This window comes from Mesocricetus auratus, unplaced genomic scaffold, assembly GCF_017639785.1.
Source record: "Mesocricetus auratus isolate SY011 unplaced genomic scaffold, BCM_Maur_2.0 Super-Scaffold_100008, whole genome shotgun sequence".
Lineage (NCBI taxonomy): Eukaryota > Metazoa > Chordata > Mammalia > Rodentia > Cricetidae > Mesocricetus > Mesocricetus auratus.
This window is the reverse complement of record NW_024429192.1, coordinates 61,083,226-61,106,851: the sequence shown is the minus strand read 5'-3', so window position 1 is coordinate 61,106,851 and position 23,626 is coordinate 61,083,226. Positions and strand designations below refer to the sequence as shown.

Here is a 23,626-nt window from a genome sequence, read left to right as displayed (position 1 = left end):
CCTTTTAAGATGGAAACTTTTACCACAAATTTTCCCCAAAACATTGCTTTAGTTGCACAATACATATTTCTATGTGTTGGTTATTCATTGCTGGTTAAGTATTTTCTCACTTCCTTTGTCATTTTGTTGTGGATCTGTGTGTTGAAACATGACACATCATGTTAGTGTTCTGTTGCCATGACAAAGCTCCTGTGAGAAACAACAAGAAAGGTTTACCCGTGATTCATGGCTTTCGAGGTTCACCATGACCTGGCTCCATTGGCCTTTAGACCTATGGCAAGGCAGACACATCATTCTGGAAGAGCTGGTCCAGCAAAGCTACTCATCCTTTGAGGATGTGTCAGGACAGGGTGTGCCCTTCAAAGTCACATCCCCAGGGACCTGCTTCCACCTACTGGTTCCCAGCTCCCAATAGTCACTTCAGCTATGACTTGATGAAGTCACAACTCACCAGATCTGGGCACCCCAACACTGCCTGTTGAGAAGCATGTCTTCAATCCACAAACCTTCCAAAGAACACTTCTCCAAATGTGCTACTTAATTTCTACATTCCTGAGGCTTTCTTTGCTCTTTGTGTCTAGTTTCATTGGTGTGTAGAACTCACTCTGTAAGATTTCTATTGTTTAAAATGTATTGCAATTTATGGCTCAACAAATGTGTGACTTTGGTAAATGTCTGCTTCTAGATGATAGGGCTGCATACTATTGAATATAGAGTGGTCTGTAAATGTCCATTAAGTTATGAGCTTGGATTTATATAATTACTGTTCACTATTTTGCATACTGGTTACATACTGCTAAGAGCAGGGTCCAAAAAAACACTTGAAAGTACATCAGAAAATAGCCTTCCCAGTGAACAGTGCTCAGGTGTGGTTAGTAAAGTTTTTGTAAGATTCTTCACGATCTTGTCTATGCCCTCCCCTAAGATCAAATCTGCAGGTCCCAGGTTCTTTCCATTAATTTTACAACAGCCATAATACCCTTTTCTGAAGGATTCCTACCTCAGCACCTTTGCATTTGGAAGTCCCTGTGCCTACTGCTTCTAGCCTCACACGTAATCATGTGACTGCCTCCTTCACACCGCACATGCTCTCCTTGACCAGATGTTACTGTCTCAGAGAGGTCTTCCAAAATCTGAGAGATTTTTGTTTTTTGTTTTGTTTTTTTCTTAAATTCCTATCCACCTGGAAGTGTTCCCTTTGTAAAATGTTCCATTATCAGAATTAACTACATTCATTAGTTTCTCAGTTGTGGTTTGTTTGCTGGCTTCCATATGATAAGCAGATCCTTGTAGGGAGAGACCACGTACCTGTGGCCACGCCCAAATGGACATGGTTAGGGCTACAAGTATGGAATCTCTCCCTACAATACTTCATCCATTCCACCTGATCTGACTTGATGCATCTGAACTGACAAGCACCACCCAGAAACTGGGTTGGGACTACATTGCTCTACACAACTCCAGACTAATTAACTGATATAGTGCACCTTCTACACTCTGGTCAGAGCTTCAAATGAGAGCTTCAATCAAGATTAGAACTTAAATCAAGAACTTGAATCAAGCATCTCCTGCCAAACAGACTGGGTACAAATGTTGCAGCTAGTCCACTTGAGAGTCTCACTACACTAACATTTTCTTCCTACAGGATCCCATGAGGTTATCATCGTCGTCCCATTTCAGCAGTTAGTAATTCTGAGAATACTACGCTCCCTTTCCCTACTGTTGATATTGCAAGATAACTTACACCTATTAGAGTTAGTTTTCAATTGTTGAGGGTCAGGATTGGAAGATGGTGTTCGGACGTGGGCATCTCTTTCAGATAAGTTTAAGGTTTAGATGGGATAGGTATGCTTAGGATGGGATATAGGTAAATTATCATCATCTATGTATATATGCTTTATATATGTTTGAGACATTTTGTATATTGACACAATTTAGTTTTGTTTCAAGTCTAAATCTTTTCTTTAGACTAAAAGGAGAATTGTAGGGAGAGATCATGTACCTGTAGCCCTAACCACGCCCATTTGGGTGTGGCCACAGGTATGTGGGAGAAGGCAGGGAGATAAAGAGCTAGGAGGAAGAGGAGAGGGCTCTCTCAGGGTTCGGGTCGAGGTCAAAGACAAGCAGAGTGCTGACCTCAGTTCTCAGCTTCTCACATAAGTGATTTCTCCCTAATAAAATAACATATGACTCCCTATCCTGTGTATGGTAATCCTCCTCATCAGATCCTGTGGGTGAATGGGTGGCTGATGGAAAGAAAGGTGGAGGGACTCTCAGAATTTTGTCACTCAACAACATCTGTCCCATTTCATAGATATTCTGGAGTGTGAGATCTAAAATAAGATCTCTTTCAATTTTATTGCTGTGTCTGTGGCACAACACAGCAACTGCTTCATAAATACCACAGGTGACCCTCAAGCTTTCAAAATGCCCTGTTCATGTTGTCAGAAGTTGCTTCAACTCTGTCTGCCAATCAATTAACATCTGGCACAGGATCTGGTGCTCAGTGGAAGCTCAGTGTGTGTTCTCGGGAACAAAGAGGAAAGCGAAGAAGGAAAGAACCTAGTCATACCCCAATGAAAGCACTGCCTACAAATACAATGTACCCCAAAGGCAAACTGTGAGAAAGTACCCTTTGTTACCTGGAGAGGTCAGATGTACTTCATTTCACTCCCACACTCCCCACTCCCATGGAAAGCCGGGGACATGGGTTGAGAACATCATGGCTGGAGTTCAGAGCACTTGCTGCTTTTCCAGAGGTCCGAAGTCAGGCTCCCAGCAGGAACATCGGGCAGCTCATAACTGCCTGTAACTCCGGCTTCAGGGGATAGGTTGGCTTCTGTAAGTAGCCCTGTCCCCAAGTCAGACATATAAAACAGTAAATCTTAAAACCACAGGAAAGCCATGGTGTCTTTCTCCATGGACCTGCATGATAGGAAAGATGTCATAGAAAACTAGTGATCCTGCATGTTCTTATGTACTTCTGACTAACTAGGCAGCTGAGCTGACTCCTCTATGTTTCTTGGAAATGGGCGATAGGAGATGTCCTTCTGTATATATGTTTCTCTTATTGGTTGATAAATAAAACACTGATTGGCCAGTATCCATGCAGGAAGTATAGGCAGGGCTATGAGATGAGAAGAATTCTGGGGAGAGGACACAGAGGCTGCTAGGGCAGACGCCATGTAGCTGCTGAGGGAGCAAGATTCTCCGGTAAGATAAGACCATGTGGAAATACTTGGATTAATAGAAATGGATTAATAATTGAGAGAGAGCTAGCCAATAAGAAGCCTAAGTCATTGACCAAATAGTTTAATAATTAATGTAAGTCTTTGTGTGTTTATTTGGGGCTAAATGACTGCAGGGCCAGGCAGGACAGAAACAGTATCTACAAATGGGGATGTAGTAAAGAAGAAGAAAGCACCACACAGACCATGAAATCTTTTCCCCTCTCACTGTATGGAACATTCAGTGCTGTTTCCTTGGAACAGTACAGCTAAGCTGGCCTTTTAAACGCTGGTCAAGTGCACCAATGAGTTCATTGGAACCCTCATCGGAACCCCTAGAGTCCCTTCCCCACTGGACTGCCATACTCCTTGATGGCCAGCTCCTTCACCATCTCCTGCCGAGCCTACCCATGTGCTTGGCCCAGACTACATTCAGCAAGAGGCCTGGGTAGGAAAGATGCAGACTTAGGAGTAGCACAATTCTTACTGGAGTAGATAAACAAAGAGGTAGGCATTTGTCTCCACCCAGACCACCTGCACCCATTACAGCTGAGCAGACACATGGCATCAGTTGCCTATGATGTTCCTAAAGGTCCATTATTTTCTTTATCCAGAAAGGGTGGGGGGGAAGGCGGTGGCAGGGACAGCAGGGAATAGGCCACCTTTGACATATGTTGTTTCTTATTCCATATAGCAACCAAACTATTACAGAACATCTACTGCAATTTGGCTTCATTGCACTGAAAGCTATAATTCTGGAGAAATGTGAACATTAGGACTGATCTAATTTGGACTATAAACCTCTGCTATGTTAGTAATAAAACCTGATATATCATATATGCAAAAATAAAGGCTGACCAATGCCCAGCAGCCAGAATAGACATGAACTACAATTGCAAATTAAAATCATTCACCCATCAATCCTAATGACATGCTACATAAAAATCTCTGCTATTATGTTGTACAAAATGAGACTGAGATTAACAAGTTTGAAGATTAAGAAATGAATCATATTTTCTGTTCTCTATGACTTCCAGAAGAGAATGTTTTAGTGTTGAATATATATATATATATTCATGATGTATATTACATTTCAATTTAGCAGCTTCTTTTAAGATTAGAACAAAGACAAAATCTATCAGCAAAGTCAGAGCTAGAAGGACATTCATAGTCATGTGATCCCCCATGCTGTAGAGTGAGCACATTGACCTACAGAGGGACTTCCTGTACCAGCTCTTGGATCAGTGCCAAGTCCTGGAGGGAACTACATCATTGTGCAAGCTTAGTAACCAGGGAACTTGCTAGACCCATTCCTGGAACTTCTTAATCAGCCAACTAGGTCTGGGAAGCACTGGATTTGCGGTACTCTCCCAGACACGACATTCAAGGAAGTTGTGATTCCAGACTTGTCCTTGCCTTTCATCATTGAAGATGGTCAGAGTGGGGCTGGAAATGGCATTAATTTCCATCTGCAATGTGGCTGGGCTGCTGTGACATAAAGCATTTTGTTCCCTGATGTGGGATAATCTTTTTGTACACTGTAAAGATGTTTCTTTGCCTAAGGTGCCTTCTAATTGGTTTAATAAAGAGCTGAATGGCCAATAGTTAGGTAGGAGAGGATAGGTGGGACTTGCAAGCAGAGATAGGAACTCAGGGAATAGTCTGAGGCACATAGATTTCACCAACCACACATAGAGGAAGTGGGCCCTACAGTACTGAGCAGGGGTAATGATCCACATGGAAGAATGTAGACTAATGTAAACCGATTAATTTAAGCTGTAAGAGCTAGTTGGAAAGCAAGTCAAAGCTAAGGCTGAGCTTTCATAGTTAATAACAACTTTTCATGTCATTATTTAGGAACTGGGGGTCCAAAGAAAGTCTGACTACAGGTCCCCAGCAGTTATTCAGACACTTCAGTTTGTAGGTGAGGTGCCATCTTTCTGGTGTCAACAACAAATTGCAGCTACAGATATAATTACTCCATCCATCCCATAAACAATCAATGAGTGACAATAATAAGTTCTATTGAGGAGACCAGTAAAGATGGCAAAATACAACAGAGAGTGGAGAAAGAATAGCATATTAGTGGGCCATCTAGAAAGACATCTCATTTCGATTTGGGGGAATGGGCTCATGCAAACGGATAAGTAGAAGCTGCTCACCATGAAAGGGAAGACCTTGTTTCTTCCATCCTCTAAGATGAGTACATTTCAACTCACAACTAAAAGAAAGGAAGGCAAGTTGGCAACCCAGAAGCCTGTCATAGAAGTCATAGACATCATTTAATGCATAATGGTAATGTCATAGTGTCAATGATTGACTTGTAGGAGGTTAACACTGGGGAAACCAAGAGAAAGGTTACAGGAACTCTGTGTATTTATTTTGATCGCCTTCTGCAAATTAAAACTTATTTAAAATAATCATCTGGAATAGCAAATATCCAAGGTGGTTACAGAGCATTTATCTTTATGAATCAAAAAGAAAGAGGAAACAATACAATTCAGTGCACATATACATAATCCAAGTGAAAAGTCTGAGTCTAAAAGAATATCAGTTTGGATATCTGGATACAGAAGCTTCCAAGTCTTCTACTAGTTCTACAAGAAACATCTCTGAGACACAGAAGTCCCAGGCTAGCCAGTAACAGTTCAGGCTACTTCATATGTCTACAACATGAGTCTCCAGAGCTACTGTGGCCTTTCCCAAGGATGTTCCTTCTTGTCTCTTTCACCTTGGGAAATCTTTATTGTCTTTTAGAACTCAGGAAACATTTCTTCTAGGTGAGTCTTTTCTCCTTCCTACCCTGGATTAGTTTTGTAGAGCTGTGACACAATACCAGACCTTAGGAAATGTAGTTGTTTGAATAGGAATGGCCCCATACACTTATGTGTTTGAATGTTGGCCCATAAAGAGCGGTACTATTAGGAGGTGTGGACTTGTTGGAAGAAGTGTGTCACTGTGGAGCCAGGCTTTGAGGCTTTATATACTCAGTCTAGGCCTAGTGAGAGGTCTCCTTCTGATGCCTCTGAATAAAAATGTAGAATTTTCAGCACCCTTCTCCAGCACCATGTTGGCCTGCGTGCTGCCATGAGTCTTGCCATGACAATAATGGACTAAGGATCTGAAACTAAGGCAGCCCCAATTAGATGTTTTCCTTTATAGGAGTTGCTGTGGTCATGGTGCCTCTTCCGAGCAATAGAAACCCTAACTAAGACAGGAGGAAGCTCTTACTTTGCTCACTCTTCTAGCGGTCCATCAGGGTATGGAAGGTGCAGAAGAGCAGAACAGCTTACATCATGGCATCCAGGAAGCAATAGGAAATAGGAAGATGTCAAATAAAATGTAGCTCCAAGGCCACACCCCCAGGGACTTACATCCTGCAACCACATCTACCTTTTACCACCTCCCAACAGTGTCATCATGCTATGAATGAGTCAGGAGATTAATCCACTCACTAGAACCCCAAACCTCCAGTCTGTGATCACAAAACAAACACCGTCATGAGAACACATAGAAGTGCCTTCCCATCTCATAGCTGTTGCTGGGTCTGGGCAAGTTGGTCATCACAGTTAATCACATACCATCTCTCAGAATCAATTTCCGGATTTTCTGTGCCCCTCAAGACTGTCTGCGTACTTCAAGAATGGCATTTGGTAAAAATAGATCACATCCGCAGTAATTGTTTCTGCTCTTGTCACTGGACTGCAAACTCTCTGAGGACAGGTACCAAGCATTCTAATCGTTATGTCCCCCTGGGCAGCTATAGGATGGTATGGTATAGGAGGCAACCTCACCACATTGTGTTTGAACAGCACAGTCAGCCACACTAAATAGTGACCTTTCCTTTAGGTCAAGCCAGCACTTTCCATGGGGTCAAATGTAGGCTGCCAGTGAATTTCCAACCCGATTTCCTTTGCTCCGGTCTCCTTGGGAGGTCCCTGTGCTGGACACAGTCTGGCTAGGCCTGGCAAAGGCTGACAGCTCTGGCTCCTCACTCCCTCAGACTGCTCTGATGGATGCTGTAAATAGCAACTCTGCCTGGAGGGTTCCAGCACCATAATGCAGCATTCAGTGGCTGCTGCCTGGTGTGTGTGTGTGTGTGTGTGTGTAACTCACAGTGCAAGGTAGCAAAGCTCTATAAAAAGCCTTGTGCAAAGGTCGGGCTTCTTTCTCTCTCCCCCAGCAATGGGGATCTTACTGCTCTCATGCTCTGACTGGCACACTCAGCCAGGCCAAAGACAGAAGGAAAGACAAAGATGGGAAGAGAGCACAGGAGAACAGTGGACTTCAGAAAGGCAGGATCTGGTCCCATCCTTCTTCCCATAGGTGGGGAAACTGAGGCCCGGGGTAGATGGGGCCACCTGAGACCATGCAGAAAGCTGGCATGACACACAAAGGGAACTCCCTAAAGGGCTCTTTCTCTCTGCTATGCCATCTCATCTCAGCCTGGCCCTTCCAGAAACAAAGCGAATTCAAGCTTAATTTACATTTGGTCTAGAAACAGGCTCTAAAGAGGGTTTGCCTGAACCCCTCCCCTGGCCCGCCCACTTAGAGGAGCATTGACTCATCAAAGGGGTACTGTCCTGTAAGAGTACCGTCTGCACAAGGCAGAAAGGGACACTGTTTGCTGTCCAGAGATCACATTTCATGAACTATTAGAGGCAAAAAATAGATTTGGGTATTGACCACAAATTCAAAATGAAAAAAAAATAAACAACCTGGTTTATGCTTTGCCATTTCTAATGCCCAAGTGCTCATTTTAGCCAGCATCTTGCCATAAAGAGGCACTGGGGAGATGTATCACTGGCAAAGAGCACATATTCTTCTGTAGGAGTTGAGTTTGGTTCCCAATAGTCATGTCAAGTGACTCACAGAGGCCTGGAACCCTAGCCCCTGGTGGTCTGATGCCCTCTTCTGGCCCCCATTTACAGCAGCAGACGGGGCATACACTCACAAACACTCACACAGACACATAGGCTGTCTTAGTCAGGGTGCCATTGCTGTGAAGAGACACCATAATCACCGCAACTCTTATAAAAGAAAGCATTTAACTGGGGCTGGCTTACCGTTTCAGAGGTTCAGTCCATTGTCGTCATGGCGGGAAGCATGGCTGCACAAAGACAGACACGGTGCTGGAGAGGGAGCTGAGAGCTCTGCATCTGGATCCACTGGCAGCAGAGAGAGAGAGAGAGACTGGGTCTGGCATGGGCTTCTGAAACCTCAGAGCTCATGCCAGTGACATGCTCCTTCCCACAAGGCCATATCTCCTAATCCTTTCAAATAATGACTCTCCTTAAGCATTTAAGGATATGAGCCTATGGGGAGCCTTTTTTATTAAATCACCACAAACACATATACACATACACATAGGGAAATTAAAATAAAGCCTTAAAAAAATAAGAGAAGAAAGTTTCCATGGAATCCCATTAAAACTCGGTGTGCTTGTAATCTTAGCACTTGGGAGGCTGAGGCAGGAGGATTGCTACAAGTTCAAGGCCAGCCTGGACTAAGAAACAAAAGATTGACTGAAGACAAACAAAACCAAAACAAAGCAGGAAACCTGAGTGTGCTGGAGAGACATGGGACTGCATGGAGATCAGGACGCCACTCCATGGGGTTAGAAGCCTTGATCTGAACTCTGGTATTTGTTCTTTTTCTTTCTGGTCACACCTCTAAACTACTCATTTCTCTCCGCTAGTTTTTAGTTTCCTCTTTCAATTCTAGGACCTGGGAGGCCATCCCCAGCTTGCGAACACTCCATCCAAAGATAGCATGAGAAAATACTGGCTTACAGAATCGTCACGGCTGATACAGGGAAGGGATGGAGAAGAGACTGTCAAAAGCCTTAGTTCAGATGGCTGGGCCTTGGGAGGATTGCGGACAGGAAACTGGCTCTCTCCAAAAAGAAAGGCACCTCTAATGTTCTTTCTTATATGAACAGAAGATGACGGGTCCCCTCTGGTGGGGATGTTTGTTCCCACAGACAAGAGAACCCTGCCCACACTTCCTGTAAAGTAGCGATTTGCATATCTCAGAAGGTTGAGAGAGTTCACATCTGTTGATACTGGTTATAGGGCTGGGGCATGGCATGGGTGTGGAGTCATGATGGACAGACCAAGAGGGATCTTGGACCTGGCCATATCTGTGTTATTGTAATGGAAGGAACATGGGCTTGAGCGCCTGGCATGATTTGGATTAAATGTACACTTACCTTCTTGTCAGAGAACCCCAGAGCATTGCTGGGCCATTAAACCTCTGCTGTAGAATATTGTTTTAACTTTGTAAAGATGTGTTGCATTTGTTTCTGCTGTGGAATATTACTTTATCTGTGTAAAGGTGTATTACTTTTGTTTATGCTGCATTTATTTAAGTATGAAAAGATGTGCTGAATTTCTTTTACCTTGCCTGCCTAAGGTTTAATAGAGAAGAGGAGAAGGAGGAGGAGGAGGAGGAGGAGATGCCCAGAGCCAGAAGCCAGGCAGCCACCAGCCAGCCAACCAGACATAGAAACAGCTAGAAAGTGAGAAAAGGTAAAAAGCTCCGAGGCAAAAGGTAGAGAAAGATAAACCAGTTAATTTAAGTTAAAAGAGCTAGCCAGAAATGAGCCTAAGCTAAGCTGAACATTCAAAACTAATAATAAGTTTGTCGTGACTTGGGAGCTGGTTGGTGGCCCCAAAGAAAAATCTTGGTACAAACCTCTCCCATTTTCCTTGTCTTCAGAGTGTGAACAGGAGCAGCAACCCCAGGCAGGACTGTAAGGATGAAATGGGTGACTGTGTGACCTGGAATATAGGATGGGGCTGGGGTTCATGGCCTCTGTCTTTAGAAACTCTTCAACCACCTTCTGTGAGTCAAAGCAACCAAAGAATTGAATCATGGAGAGCTAGCTTGGGGTCCTCTGGCTCAGTCAGCCATCCAGTCCTCAGTACACTCAAAGGAGTAAGCCTCTTTCTGGCAGCCTTGGATAAGCTTTGATAACGCTTTATAAGTATCTGCACAGGCAAGTGGATCAGAAAAATGCAAGCCACGGTTTGTGAGACTTGGTATATGACTATATGACAGGGCTGTGGAGGGACGACCCACAAAGATCAGCTTGACTTCGTCCTGTTTACCTGCTCCTCTTTGAATCCTGGGAGTGAGGTATTAATGGCTTTGAGTTTGAAGGCAATTCAAGACTTTGTCTTCTCACTTGAAACATGACTGAAAAGCTTCTGCACCCTGATAAGCTTCTCCACCCTTGCAGCAATCCAAATCAGACCAAATCAAACAGAATTTTAAAAATCCCATGTTTAATGGATACAATGCTCCTGGATAGCCTTCTATTCCCTCACAGAGGAAACGGGAAAGAGAGACCAGAAAATCATGTCTGTTTTCTGGGAGGCTGTTTAAATACCCTGTGGAAGTGGTCTTGAGCGTCTCTGGGGGAGGGGGTCATCATTTGGCAGGGCTTTCTGAGATGCAGCAGGGTTTGGAGGAAGATAGGGGAGTGGGCTTGGCTGGAACTTTCACCATAACATTATAGACTCTTTGGTAATATGGATGCCAGGGGCTGGGGTGAAGTTTCCACCATAACAATGGTCAGAAGAAATCTACATTAAATCAAGAATGAAGGCCTACCCTCCCTCTGTTGCATTGTCTCATACCATGCATGCATTCACTGGGGAGCTGGGGGTGGCAGGGTGTGTGTTTGGGGCAGAGGTGTGAAGGCAGAGGGAGGTTGCTCTTGGGTATTACAAAAAGACAGGAACATCTGGCCTGTTCGGTTCAGCATTCATTAACATCATCTACTTTGTTCTTACTCAGGTGCTAGACAAGCAAAGCAATGGGGTTGAGTGGGGGTTGCCTAAAGAAATGGAGTCTATACAGGAAGAGAGAGTTGCGTGGTCACACCATCCAGGGAAAAGCAAACAAGCTGAGAGGAGGGCCGGCCTCTGGCCTCACATTTGTAGGACTAGGCTTCTAAGACATCCCTGCCTCTCCTCTGGCAAGACTTCATTTGCAACACACCACAGCATGCAAGGGAAAACAAAGCCAGCGGCCACTTGAGCTCTTCCTCTCAGTACACTGGGACAATTTGTGCCTCTACTCAGTCAACCGTGGGGCTTCTGAAACGCTGACCTTGTCTGATGCTTGCTTGACTTGTCCTTGGCTCTCCTGGTTATCTGGTATGCAGGAGGACTCTGGCTGGAGGCTGACATGAAACCGGAACAGATGAAAAAGACTCACAAAACAAGATAGCGTGCGCTGCTGCAGGCAAGCTCTAGGGGGCAAAGCTCGGGAGTTCTCAGTCACACAGTTAGTCAGTCACCTGTTTGAGCAGCTTCTGGCTGATGCTTCCAAGGTATTCAAAAACCCTCCCTCTCTGGGAAACAGTCCAGCCTCTGCATGGGTGACAATCATGCTTACATTCTAGAGAGCATGCCTTGCTGCTGTCAAAATGATCAATGTCATGAAAACATTTGCTTGTGGGTGATCTCAGAGAGTGCAGCTGAGAATGTCAGGGTGGAGACAAGATGGCCCTGGACCTGCTTGTCGTGGAAGTCAAGAAAGCCCACTGCCAACTTCTTTCGGACTCTCCCAGTCCAGGCCTGGGAAATTACTGTACTCACACCGGCTCATTTGCACACAGCCCACAGAATTCAGAACCTGTACCACAGCTCCTCACTTGAACACAGCCCACTTGACCCTATCACAGTCTTTTCAAGCACTCCTGTTTCCTGGTCTTGTCTCCCAGATGAGCATCCCTTGTCTGTGTGTATTCAACCACCAGCCAGTCATAAAAATTCTCACCAAACGAAGCTTCTCCTACTCCCTTGATTTGAGATTGCTCTCTTCAGTGCTCATGAAGGATGCTCATGTAGCTCTTCACATCAGAAGATCTGACAGTTCAGCAAGGCCAACATACTCGCTCCACTGAGATTTGGCATCAGTTTGATCAGAGTCCCCTGTGAGCCATTGACCTCTGGTTTCATATGTTGACTTGCTATGGGGAAGGAGATATGAGGACTTTACACAATTTGTTTAAGGTAAGATGAAGAAAAAAATGAGGCAACTTCAACTCAGGAGCCTGCTCTCTATGAAGGGAAACTGCAGGCCAGGCCAGGCAAGCTCTTGAGAGCTTGAGAACATCCATGATGGTGCTTCCCTGGCCTTGGCCCTACCCTGGCCCTGGCCCTGGCCCTGGCCCTGACCCCACATTTGATCCTTGATCTGATGGAGTTTCAGTTGATTTCCTTCCAGCCAAGGCTATGCAGGGTTTGCATATTGCAAGGACTCGAAGACATAGGACCAAGCAGGTGTGAAACCCAGAATGCCCTGCACTTTCTCAGTGGTATTCTTAGATTTGCAACACTCATCCAGCAGACCTGGAGAAAAAGTTCCAATTAGTCAGAGTTATAAAACGAACTTGAAATAATCACTAACATGTATTCTGTCTCCCACCTTTATAAAGGCATATTGTTGTGATCTGAAAACCCAAGTTCTAATTTAAAATTCTCAAATTCCTGGAATTTTACTGCCCCCCTCCCAGAACTTGGTAGCACAAGAGGAGCGTGTCTTTGGCCCATGCTTATCCCCTTTCTCTTTCCTTCCCCTTCAATATCTGTGTCTGTAAGGAGCCTCCTGTCTCCACACAAGGACACATCTGGACATACTGTCCAAAGTCTAATTATTTTCCAAACCACTTGAGCACAGCTATTCATTTGCTCACCCTCTATCCTAGCAGTGTGTACCCCTGTAGCACAACCTACATTTGTGAAGACAGACCGGAGGACAGGCCCGGGCATGCACTGGAAGTCACACATTCACAGAGGAATTTGGGAGCCCTCCATACACAGAAAGCCCAGAATATGAAGCATGGGACTCACTGACTCCTTATGACTCCTGGTTCTGTAAAGGGTGGGACTCATCTTACCCAGGCATGGGGGTGGGGTTACTGCACTGCCACCAGCCTTAGGGCGTAAGATACACTGAGTGATTGGGGATCAGCCTTTTGAAGCCTGACCTTCCTCATCTATCCAAGGCCAGATGATGACATTCAGAGGGCTCATGGCCATTCCTCTGCCCAGCTCTTCATTGTCAGGTGCCTTGTCTTGTCACTACTGTTAGCAACTAGCATTGTCCTTCAAGGCCCGCGTGTTCACAGGGTGCCTTTTTCACTTATTTGCTGTGATGGTCAGTGTTAAGTGACAGTGGACTTGGGCTTAGTCACAACTCCCCAGTTTTTCCCATCTATATAGTAAGAGTACAGAGATTGGAGGAAGCAGTGAGTGAGTGAAGTCTTGAGTGAATGTGTGTTGTTGACACAGGCACAGTCATGTTGAGGGCCCCACAGCCTCGGACTCAGAGGGATGGCAAAGCCTTTCTCGGGGGAACCAAGTGTGAGCATTGACAGAGTGTGCAGAAAATGTCCATCATAGTTCCGCCTTCCAGATACTCATGGCTTGGAGACTGCTCCCCGGCAGAGGGGAAGACTACGAGGATTAGTGACACCCACCTCCCTGACACAGCTGTACATCATAAACGCTGGTTTCTTTCTTTTTTTTTTTTTTTTTTAGCTATATACAAAAACCATGCTTCTCTGTTAACCTCTATACAACAAACACACTGGGCTTCTGAGGGCCTGTGGCTTCTCCAACAGAGAGCACGGACCCTCGAGATCCCAGCCTTCTGTTCCTGTGCCCATCTATCTGTCCTTTCTTGGCTACCTTGCCAGCCCAGTCAGGTCTGTTCCAGAAGCTTTCCTGGATGTGGATAGCGGAACTGTTTCCAGTGTCATGGAAGCCAGTGATTTATGGCTCCCAAGAGCCTCGTTTCTCTTTACCAGTCACAGGCTCTCAATTATGAACGTTAAAATCACCTAAGAATTTTTAAAAAGCACCAGCACCCTGGCCTTCCTTGAAGAGACCCCACTCAGCTGTTCTGGGATGCTGCAGGTAACATCTGTCTCTGGGTGACTGTCATACACAGCCTGGGAACCATTGTTGGAAAGACCCCTCCTCCTAACACTCACAGTGGAGCAGGACAGATGCTGGGTCCAGACACACAACAGCTGTAGGCCAGGCTAGACACCCAGATCCACAGCGGGGGTCCTCTGCTTACTCTCCAGGAAGACGGGAATAAACAGAGCCAATTTCCTGGCCTCCCAGCTCCTCACCTCCCAGTCCAATTTCCCATGCTCCAGCCGAAAGCCCAAGGGGGAGGAGGTGGGGCAGGCAGCTGTGTAATCTAGGTGGATTTTCTCAGGGGTGGGGGAGGCTGATTTTGGCTCCAGTCTTCCTCCTTCCTCACAGCTGGAGCTGGAACAGTGGGAGGGAGTGGGGCTGGGAGCCCAGCTGTTGGCAGTTGTTCTCATGTTATCTCTCTCTCGTGACAGCTGCAAATCTGTTGCGGGTGTGTGTGTGTGTGTGTGTGTGTGTGTGTGTGTGTGTGTGTGTGTGTGTGTGTGTGTGTGTGTGTGTTTCCATCCAAGTGTGAGAGTATATCACAGCCAAAAAAAAAAAAAAAAACCCCAAAAAGATGAAGAGGTAGAGAGCATGATGTTCCCTGCTCCACCAGAATCAGCACCTCTTAAAACCTCCTCCTTGGAGAGAGCATCCATGAGCACCTGGCACACTTGCCCTTACTGAGATCCCAGGCAGGAAGCAGCTTCAACAGTCACAATAGCTCCCCTCAGCTAAGCACATACTACATGGTCTAGTAGTCTCCTATGCCGGGGAGGCTGGTGGTTCTGTTGAGCTCCCGGAACAGCTCTAGGACGGCGGCACTATCAGCATTCCTGTCTTGTACACGAAGAAACCAGGCACAGAGTCAGTGTTTAATAACACAAGATGGCATAGCTGCAAAGATCCTGAGGCTGGCTGCCCTGCCCCAATTCTGTTCCGCCTCCTGGCAGTGACTGATCATGAAGAACTGCTTGGGGATGAGTGAGGTCTCCTTTGGCTCTGATACTCCAACAGTGGCGCTGCTTGAATTTGTTGTCTATATATTATAACTCTTCTTGGATAGCACTGGCTGAACTTCGAAGCCGCCGAAGCACCTGTCTTTGTCCCCCAGAGCACTGCTTCTGAAGCAATGGAGGAACAGTACCAGACAGGAGAGTTATCCAGTGCAGCACGGTGAGACGGAGCTCCAGAGAAAACAGCACTGTGCAGAACGGCGATGATGATTTGGCAAATTTGCAGACCTGTCCCTCCCACCTGCCTGAGTCTGCTCACCGGAAGCGTGTGCTCACCGGAAGCGTGTGCTCACCGGAAGCGTGTGCTCGCCGGAAGCGTATGCTCGCCGGAAGCGTGTGCTCACCGGATGTGTGTGCGCACCGGCCGCGTGTGCGCACTGGGCAGTTTGCCCAGGAGCTTGCTAGGTCGTGTTGGATGTCCACATGCCGCTGTGCTCAAGCTGTGCTCACACCAGCCTTTCCAAGATGGCGGTCGGAACCTGAGAGCAGCTTGTCACCCAGGCCTTAGAAACTTTTTGTGTTGGGAGGTTTCTGCTGTGCTTACGGCCTAGGATATGTGTGGGTGCTGAGATGGGTCATCTACTGAGCTTCACCTCAGCTGCTCATTTCCTAAGGAAACATCAGTCAAGTGAAAATCCAGTACAGTTGTTGCCTCCCAGCCCCATTTTACACCAAAACAGTTTTTCAACTTTCTTTTCTCCCTTTAGTCAGGTTTGAGTCCCATCTGCTTAATTCCCAGTGGTGTGGACAAATCCTTCTATTCTCCCTTTACCAGGCTTTACATTTCCACTCATCAACACACTGATACAGGACTTCTTTTTAGAGGTAAAATCCTGCTTTGCAAAAGTGGACTTTTTCTGATGTATCAAACTTAAAGCTCATGAAACGTCCACTGAGATAGATTCTAGCTCACCTGTCAGTCGTAGACCCAGGACTTTCCCCTTTTAACGAGCTCTCTGGTGATGTCCGTGCTGCTGGTCCTCAGGTCACACTTGGAGGTTCACAAGTGTCAGGTGCCTAGAGACACACCCAACTGACCTGAAGCCTGAAAACACAGAGCCATCCCAGGTTTGTGTGAGCACTCTGAGCATGTGCCTTCAGCAGCCATAGCTGATTTCACACCCTTGGGAGCTTAGTCCCAATCCCAGTGCACCCCAAGCTCCAGCTCTGCTCCCCTCGTCTGCCTAAGTGCATCTTGTGCTGAACCCGTGAGCCTTGTCTGCTGGGAAGTCTGGGCTGAAGAAGCCTTCTCCTGTTTCTGATGCATAACAGCTCAGCCCCACCCTCACCACATCTGCTGTCAGCTGTGTTTGGGGTACCCCAGCATGTGCTGCCCTTCAGACACACACACCCCATCGAAGAGTTTTCACCTCTGATGCCACATGGTTTAAGTTTTTCCAAGGTAGCCAGAGAGTTGGGCTTCCTGTTTGGGTCTGATGACTGGGTTTGACTTCCAAGAGAGGATGTGAACTTCAGAGAAAGGATGGTGCATTAGGCAGAGGTCCCGCTTGGGAGAAAAAAGGTCTTTTATGAGCCTATCACAATGAATATGATTTCCTTATCAATCATGGTGGACCATATAAAAAGTATCGCTTTGAACGCTAAACCCACTGGTGTTATCACAAGGTTTGACCTAACACTGCAGTCTACACAGAGACCAACATCAGTGTACTCAAGGGCCCCTCCAGGTGTGGTTTAATGAGAATGACTCCCATGGGCTCATGCAATTGAATGCTGATAACAAGGGCCTGAAGATCAAGATGTAACTCTCAATCACTGCTTCAGTGCTATATATGCTGCCATGCTACCTGATACCATGTTCCCCACATTATGGTAATGAACTAAACTTCTGAAACTGTAAGCAAGCACCCAATTAAAATGCTTCCCTTTATAAGAGTTGCTGTGGTCATGGTCATGGTGTCTCTTCATAATAATAGAACAGTGACTGAGAATTTGGTACCAGGTGTGGGGGCTTGCTCTGAGGTCACCACTTGCTTTATTGCAATAAACTTTATATTTCCTTGAGCACTGTATTTCAGCTTCATTACAGTTCTTAGTGTCCCTTTTCTCTTCAAACTGTATGTTTTGTTTTTCTCTTTGTCCAGCTTGCTCCTTTTCATTATAGATCTATGGGATTACTAATAACCACATGACAGTCATGACTAGGCTGTCTTAAAATTTCCCCTGCCAACACCATCAATCCTAAACTCTTCAATTTAGCCTCAGACAGACTTCTAGAACAAAGGTACCACATTCAATATGCCACTAGAAGGGTCTCTAGGCCACATACTAATATTCCTCCTCTCTGAAATATATTGAACCAGGCCATCATAATTTACATTGCTGTCAGCACTGATGTCTTGCATATCCTTACTAGTCTGGCCCATCAACTGATTTCCTAATCCAAAGTCTCAAAGTCTACATTCCACCAACAAGCAGAATGGGCAGGCCTGTCTCAGCACTATCCAGCTCCCTGGTACCAATTCCACAGCTAAGGAAAGTCACTGAGACCAGGCATACGTTAAGTTTCCCTGCACAGAGGCCCAGAGAATCCATTACATGAAGATATAAAAATAAAAGCTGGATTTTGTTGTAGACCTCAAGATGTTAGAGATGCCAGAGCAGTGGATATCTGCCAAGGAAAGCTGTAGACCAGGTATGGAACCAGCCCAAGAAAAAGAAGTGTTTTGTAGTCTACAAAGCTGAAAGAAATTGGAGATCTGAAGAGAGCTTTGACATCAAACATGGAGATGCAGAATTTGGAGTTTGCCCATCTGGCCTTTGGTCTTGCTTTGGTACAATATTTTCTTACTACACTCCCTTTCCTCCCTTTTGGAATGGTAATGCATATTCTAGTTCCATTGTTTGTTGAAAGGATGTAATGCACTTTTTGATTTTGATTTTACAGGGGACTACAATTAAGAGATTGTCCTGTGTCTCAGAAGAAATTCTGGACTTTCACAGAGTACTGAGGCTATGATACACTATGGGGACTTTTAAAGTTGAACCAAACGCATTTTTGTATTATGTTATAGCCACAAGTCTATGGGAGCCAGGAAGTAGAATGTGGTTTGAATGAGAAGGCCCCCATAGGCTCATAGATTTGAATGCTTGCTCACCAGGGAGTGGAACTTTTGAAACGTTTAGAAGGTGTGGCCTTGTTGGAGTAGATGTGTCCTTGTTGGCTGAAGTATGTCACTGGGAATGGGATTTGAGGTTTCAAAAGCCTATGCCAGGCCCATTCTCTCTCTCTTTCCCTCTGTATCTATCATCTATCTATCTTTGTATCTATCATCTAGCTATGTAGCTAACTGTCAGCAGATTAAGATGTAGCTCTCAGCTACTCACCCATGCATGTATGAACAACACTGAACCTAGTAAATTATCAAATAAACAAATGAATATACATGAAGTTGGGAGGGAGCTATGTTGGAGGGAACATAGTAGGAGTTGGAGGGGGAAGTGGGAAGCAGAAATGATCATGCTTCTCTATGTTAATGTATGAAGTGCTCAGAAATAAAAAAAATAAAGCATGCTAAAAGAAACCAGTCAAAGAAGACATCCTGATCCTGTTTGCATGAACTTTGTAAAGACTACAAAACTTTAATGAGAAAGCACCCAGGGCAAGCACAGGGGCTAGGATTACATGGGAAGGTGTAGGAGGTAATACATATATAGTGATACAAAGAGATAAAACATTAGTATGAGCCGGGCATTGGTGGCACACGCCTTTAATCCCAGCACTCGGGAGGCAGAGGTAGGCGGATCTCTGTGAGTTCGAGGCCAGCCTGGTCTACAGAGCGAGTTCCAGGACAGCCTCCAAAGCCACAGAGAAACCTTGTCTCGAAAAACCAAAACTAACAAACAAACAAACAAAAAACATTAGTATGACCCTAACAATGTAAACTCACTGAATCTCATTGAGGCATACACATGAAATCAATGAGTTACTATTTAATTTATATCACAATGGATTTATTTTTAAAAACTCTTTAGCACAGACCAGGGATGGTGGTTCACATCTTTAATCCCAGCAAGAGGTTCTTTGTGACTTTGAGGCCAGCCTGGTCTATAGAGTGAGTTTCAGAGTAGCTGGGGCTACATAGTGAGACCCTGTCTCAAAAACAAAGGTAAATAAACCTTTCATATGTAATACTTACTAAGGGGTAGGAGAAGAGAGAAAAGAAGAAAGAAAGGAAAGGAAGAGAAAGGAGGAGGGCACCCATATCAGGTGACTTACAATGCATATGACACCAGTTCCAGGGATCCAATGCCAGGGTTCTGGCTTCCTTGGGTCCCTGAATGTATGTAGTACACATAAACCCACATAGGCACACACACATGCTTATAAAAAAATACAAAAATATTTTTGTTTTAAAAGTTGTGTACTTGCTAGTTTTATATTAACTTGGCACAAGCTAGAGTCATCAGAGAAGAAGGATCCTCAACTGAAAAAAAATGCCTCCATAAGATTGCACTGTAGACAAGCCTGTAGGGCATTTTCTTAATTAGTGATGAATGTGGGTGGGCCTAGCCCATTGTGGGTGCTGCCGTCCCCACCTGTGGGCTGATGCTCCTGCTTCCATAAGAAGTGGACTGAACAAGCTGTGGTGGTTTGAGTAGGAATGGCCCCATAGTCTCATACATTTGAATGTGTGGTCATTAAGGAATGGCCCTACTTGAGAGAGATTAGGAGGTGTGGCCTTGTTGGAGTGGATGTGGTCTTATGACTTTATGTACTTATGCTAGAAAATAGGACACTGGGTGTCACTGAGGGTGGGCTTTGGAGTTTCAAATGCTCAAGCCAGGTCCAGTGCCTGCAGAGACAGATGTAGGACTCCCAGCTCCTCCAGCACCATGACCCTCTGCATGCTGTCATGCCTTCTGTCATGATGATAATGGACTAAACCTCTGAATGTAAGCAAGCCCCAATTAAATGCTTTCTTTTGAAAGATTTGCTGTGGTTGTGGTATCTCTTGCCAGCAATAGCACACTAACACAAAACCAGTAAGCAGTGCCTCTCCATGACCTCTGTATCAGCCTCCAGCTCTAGATTCCTCCTACTGAGTTCCTGTCCTGACTTCTTGTTGTTGATGTTGTTGTATTGTTTTGTTTTTCCAGACTTGGTTTTTCTGCCTATCTCTGGTTGTCTTGGAACTCACTCTGTAGACCAGGCTCATTTCCAGTTTACAGAGATCCGTCTGCCTCTGCTGGAACTAAAGGCGAGTGCTACCACAGCTTGGCATGTCCTGACTTCTTTTGGTGAAAAACTGTGATGTGGAAACATAAGTTGAATAAACCCTTTCCTTCCCAAGTTGCTTTGATCATGGTGTTTCATCACAGTAAAAACCCTAACTGAGACAAGTGGAAATTTAGTCTGACTGTGGTGTCTAAAGTGGGGCTGCTGGGAAATGATTAGATTAGATTAAATTCTTAGGTAGGCACCCATGCTGAATCCCAATGGCTTGATATGAAGAGAGATACAGACAGTTTACATGCAAAAATGTTGAGATTTTGTTGCCGCAGATTGACAAATTTCAAGAATTTGAGACTTGTATAATCATCACCAAAAGCGAAGTATGGACCTATCTATCTTTAGGGCTACTCCCCAAGCTTCTTAGTAGTCAATACACCCTCTGCCCTTCCTCACTCACTCACTCACTCACTCACTCACTCACTCCCACAGTCTCATATCTAATCTAATCTTATGTATCATTTTTCTGTATATGGATTTTGTTAATGGAACCCTACAGTTTTTTATGATTTTGAGTCAATTACCACGTGCATAGGGTGTTCCCTGTTGCATTTTAGTTGTGTTCCTTTGTGTGGCTTTTTATCCAGGCCCTTGCCTGCAGATTCACATTGTTTCCAGTCACCTCTTTGAATAAGGCTGCTATAAACACTCTTTACAATTTTATTGGGAACATGTTTTTCTTGTATAAATCTTTAGTGTCCTATTTTCTAGTATAAATACATAAAGGCAGGACCACATAATCTTAGGGTAGGAGCATACTGAACTCCACCAAAAACTGTCCAAGAGTTCTCCAAAATGCTTCTAACACCAGTGGCTCTCAAGAAGAGAGATACCACGAGACAGACTGACAGACAGACACAGAGGTGTGCTTCAGTCTCTTGCTGTCTGATGTACTGTGGACGTTGGAGCTCTGCCAGCATGAACCCAAGAACCAGAGGCAAAAGCAATAGGCTCACTTGATCTTAATGTGGTCAAGGGGTTCCTTCCCCATACCTTCTTAGCACTGCAACCCTTTAATACAGTTCCTCATGTTGTGCTGACCCCCAAACATAGTTATTTTTGTTGTTGTTTCATAACTGTAATTTTGATAGTTATAGATTGTAATATAAATATCTGTGTTTTCCAATGGTCTTAGGCAGCCCCTGCAAAAGGGGAAAGAAAGGCTGTTTGACCTCCAAGGCGGTCGTGACCCATAGGTTGAGAACCATCATTTTCCAAACCCTCTCTGGCTGGCGGTGAGTGGGTCCTGGTTTTTCCAGCCGCTGCCACCACTTTGCCATAGTCAGCCATTTTGATGCTCACCATTCTTGGAGTGCGGGGTAGTATCACTGTAATTTTACTTTGCATTTCCCCAATAATGAATGTTGTTGTTTAATTTCCTTCTGTGCTTGTCTATTCCAGTCTCTGGCTCATGCTCTCCTGCATCATTGAAGTTTTCGTCTGTTGGACAGTGTTGTCAATTCTGAAGTCTGCAGAAATCTTTCCCCTTAGTCCACTGATTTGCATCCTATGACACCTATGCTAGCTCAGGTCCTTCCTGTGTCTCAGCAAAGCTATGCCAGGAGAATTCTGACTACCTTCTTTGACACTAGCCCCTTTGTATATTTTTCCTTTAAGACAGACAAAACCATCTCTATAAACCAATCTATGTCACTCCTTTGTTCTACATTACCTAGAGGGAGCCATCAGCATCTGAGATGGCAGTAGGCCCCAGTTCCTGGCTGAACTCTCACTCCACCCGCAATGACAGCCTGTCTTTTCCTTCTTTTAAAAGTCAGGCAATGGTGCGCACCTGCAATCCCAGCACTGTGGAGCCTGAGGCAAAAAGGTTGCAAGTTCAAGGACAACCTGGCCAAGACATGGTTTAAAACAAAACAGCGTGATCAAATAGTATCTTCTGATAGGTTTCTGGGGAGTCTTCTGTAGCTCTCCTCCCCCAAGCTGAGCCAGCCCTGCCTCCTGTAGTGCCATAACACTGGGACATCAATCTACCCACAAGTCCCTACACACATCTTCAGCTACTGCCTTCCTCTCAGCTCCCCAGTGCTAAGTTCTTCATCTCAGAATCCAAGTTCCTACCTGTGGCAGGAGCTGGCCAAGAGCTTGCCCACTGAATGAGCCACTCATTTCTGAAACTGCTATTCCCAATTCCACCCTTAAAAAGAGAATGTGTAGAGAGGGCAAGCTAAAGGGGATGAGATGAATGGGCAGAGTCCCCTGATTCCAATCCCAGAAACCACTCTGCTGGTGTCAACCGGTTTGCTGGGGCAACCCTAAAGAGCTGTGCTTGAGGCCCTCACTGTGCTGACTAGGAACCAAGAGGGGCCAAGGGAGTAGAGGGCTCTGCTCCACCTTTACCTTGCCCTTTAGCTCAGCCAGAAAACACACACACACACACACACACACACACACACACACACACACACACACACACACTGATGTCTCTTCCTGCTCAGGAAGGGTTGCTGTCCCTGGGGTCAGAGGAGGCACCTTCCACCTCAGTCAACTTTCAGGCTTGCAAACTGGTTCTGTTACTGTAAATTCCCTCTGATTCCAGAGACCCCAGGAGGAGTCTGGTATTAATCTGCATACTGTGGTGGGCCCTCGTCATTCACAACTAGACCTGTTTGAATAGGACGCCAGGTGTGGGTGCTTGCAGCTCATTCAATTACAGCAGCAGAAGGAGAGAATCCTGGACTCTGGGCAGAGTGCAGCCTGGAGGCTCAACCCCCAGCTCCCATGCTGGCTCCTGTCCATAGCCAATTTGTCTGGTGGCTTCCTGTGCTCATCTTGATTTCTTCCAGAGACAGGAACTCACCACCTTGTCACGCTCATCTGACATACCTTCAGGACTTCTCTGACAAGGGAAAAACACTCAACCTTTTATTGTTATCATTCAGGTTTTATTTGCAATTTTTTTATTAGGAGAACTGTGAACTTTGAACAGTCATCTGCCCCTGGGCTCCTCTCCACCACACAGTTCACAGGGAGCAAACACATGTCCTCGCCATGACAGTCCCTCAGGTATGTGACATCAGCTCTCCTGCTCCCCAAGTCTTTTCTTCCCCAGGTCAAAGGTCCTCAGCTCCTACTCATCTTGCCCATGTCATGGCTGCTGGTTCCCTCAGCAACCACTCCATGGTTGCCATGTCCATCCTCTGTAAACTGTTCCCAGCACCAGGGAATCAA

General features: G+C 45.4%; 1 long non-coding RNA gene across 1 annotated transcript; it reads right to left on the bottom strand.

Annotated features, from left to right (window-relative positions):
• Positions 1-10,503: 10,503 nt before the first annotated feature.
• On the bottom strand, positions 10,504-12,588 carry LOC121141789. Its single transcript, XR_005878729.1, has 2 exons — positions 12,018-12,588; positions 10,504-11,418 (listed from the first exon to the last, which is right to left on the bottom strand). It is a non-coding gene; the product is annotated as an uncharacterized LOC121141789 (long non-coding RNA).
• Between the last annotated feature and the right edge of the window lie 11,038 nt (positions 12,589-23,626).